The following is a 2,860-nucleotide window of genomic DNA, read 5'->3' as shown; positions in this document are numbered from 1 at the left end:
CCAGCAGAAAACTTCTGCTACAATCAAGGTCTTCAATCTTTTATTTCCTAAAATATCTCCATATTTAGAAACTGTATATTCACCAAATATTCTGATTGAGTCTTCAAGACCTCCACAAATAACGTCACATAGGATTCTAACTAATCCCAGAATATTGAATCAGTTAACACATACCAGAATTAACTAATTCAGTTTTATACATAGGCGCGATGTCACAGTCACGATGTTATGACATCCTACATGACATGTTTGTCTAGATGTTGAACTTCTTCAACCCAACATATTAAAACAACAGAGGTGATTACATTATTTGTTTTACAAAATTAATGCGAATCCTAAGGTACTAACACCTAAATCTCATTTTCCAAACCATTACTCATGTTGTTGACCTTTTTTACACCACGCCATGTCCATTTTCAAGTCATGACCATTTGTAATTCATAGGCCAATTTCCAATTTCATATAGAAACCATTTCATATATATTCAAAATTAAACAGTTACATCATTATCATTTCAAATTCACAAGGTTCATTTCAAATTTACAACAAAATTCCATAGTATTTCCATGACATTCCAATATCCAAACTCCAAGATTCATAACCACATTCCAATTACATTCACACCATCAATCCAATTACATGACTATGCCTAACCCTACGTACAAGCCATTACAATGTTCCTAAACTATATTGCTAATCTCCAAAGTTCACTCCAAATCCTTTTCAAATTTGATGCCACACCATGCCTTGTCAAGCCGGGTTGAAACCTTTGTTCAAGCCTTGCCTCATTCCATGTATGCATCCTACAAAGAACCAACCAATCTTTGATTAGCAACATAAACCAAGCATTCAAACATTCAACCAAACCTCACAAAATCAATACACAACAAGGACATGAAGTCATTTACAAGCATTCACCAAGTTGCAAAACCATTAACAAGCTTTGAGACAATATACAATTTTAGAGCAAAGGAGTCATTCACTTATTTTCAACAAAATTAACCATTTAAACCAGATTAATCCAGTGCATATTAACTTCTTTAACATACCTAACTGCTAATAGTTTTAACACATACCAAAATTAGTTATTTCAAACTAACTTTATTTCCTACTGAGAAAAATCAACTTCACTTCGTAACTGATAACAAAGTGGAATAACCAATTCCCAACAAAAATTGGCAACCGAAACTTCAACCAAATGGAATATGCTCCTAACCAGTTTCCATAAAAAACGGCCAATTTCGTTCCAACTAATGGGGATGAGGACTCTCTTCTAACATTTTCTTCAACCTGTAACTTCTGACCCTCACAAAACCACCTTGAACCTCCATTCGATCCCTCTCCCCAATTACCCTTCAGACTCTCACAGACCCATAACATAACCAAATCACCCCCCACATTATGATAACCTCCTCATAACATAACTCCATGAATAAACTCCTTTAAGAACCTGCAAATAGAAAACCATCCAATAACCTCCAACATAGAACTTCAACTTCTGACCTCGCAAAAAACCACCCTTCAACCTATAAAAAACTTCACTACAAAACCAACTCAAAAACCCTTTAATATAACCCTCAACATAACTGACTCTAACCAATTCCCTAAACTGCCTCAATTGAACGATTCTAGGAAATTCCCAGCCACCCTGCTAACCGAAAACTCCCAACAGAAATTCCAACAAACTTCCTTTCCAAAAACCTGAACCATGACTCATCTCAGACTCTCCACCTCATGGAAACTGCATCAGTTCTGAGGACTCTCCCTAACCTTCTTCAAAAAACCATTTTTTCCTCCAACTAACCTAACCGAAATCTAACAACCTCTAACGGTTTTTCCTAATAACTTCTAACGAACCAATTCACTAAACAGAAACAGAAAGAGAAGTAGATGAGAGAATTTCTAGGATAAATGAGGGAGTAAATGAAACTCACAAATTTTTGGGAGGAGAGAACTTCACTCTTCATCATTCATCATCGTGAATCCTTCAACAAACAATTCGTGAAGAAAACGGATTCATCGCTTCAATCACGAATCTCATCACACTTCCAACACTTCACTCTTCATCATCAACGGAAAATCAAAGAATCAACAGCAACGACGCAAACGCAACCCAATTCAGAATCGGACAACAACAACACATAGCACGCGCACAAACCTGAAGGCTTCATCTTCGTCTCAACGGAACGCACGGATCCAAACGAAGTTGCATCTTCATCCTAATCAACCACGAGTGAAAGAGTACATCGAACGTTGAGGTGAGTTTTCATTGAGTCGTGGATGCCATCGAGTGAATTTTTCTCCGGTGTCGTGAAATTTTGTTTCATTCGTATTTGGATCAGAGTATGGTATTTGGACATGAACTTTTTCTTTCCCTTTTTCTACCTTGTTTTGAATGTGAGAATGAATCCCTGGAGGTGTGACCCGTTTGGGGTATTTTGAGGTTGGGCCTTTTGCCCAAGAACCCGAGGACCCAAGCGTCCTCATATTTATCCATACCCATTCCTTTACATTCTTAACCCCTACGCCAATGTTCATGATTAAGTTTTGCTAATAGCCATTAATTCTTGCTTAATCTCTTTTTAATTTACGTTAATATTAGTTAATTTTTGTTGATTAATCATGCTATTGATTTTGCTTGTTATTGTTAAAATTAGGGTTTCTTGATTTTTGTTAATTAGGATTTGACATAGTTTTGATAATTAGGTTAATTCATAGTTATAATCGATTAGGTAATTAGAATTAGATATTAGGTTAATCATGTTAATTAGATTTTGGATTTTTTTCAGAAGTTTATTTCACATTGTTAACCTTATCATGATTAGGATAATTGGCCGTTAGATTTTGATAATCCATTTTT

At 35.7% G+C, this 2,860-nt stretch overlaps 1 long non-coding RNA gene across 1 annotated transcript; it reads right to left on the bottom strand.

Annotated features, from left to right (window-relative positions):
- Positions 1-456: 456 nt before the first annotated feature.
- On the bottom strand, positions 457-2,497 carry LOC127075412 (uncharacterized). The gene is made up of 2 exons (XR_007786438.1): positions 1,935-2,497; positions 457-803 (listed from the first exon to the last, which is right to left on the bottom strand). It is a non-coding gene; the product is annotated as an uncharacterized LOC127075412 (long non-coding RNA).
- Positions 2,498-2,860: the final 363 nt, after the last annotated feature.

This window comes from Lathyrus oleraceus, chromosome 4 (assembly GCF_024323335.1).
Source record: "Lathyrus oleraceus cultivar Zhongwan6 chromosome 4, CAAS_Psat_ZW6_1.0, whole genome shotgun sequence".
Classification (NCBI taxonomy): Eukaryota; Viridiplantae; Streptophyta; class Magnoliopsida; order Fabales; family Fabaceae; genus Lathyrus; species Lathyrus oleraceus.
Note: the sequence above shows the minus strand (reverse complement) of the source record. Positions and strands in the feature narration are given on the sequence as shown.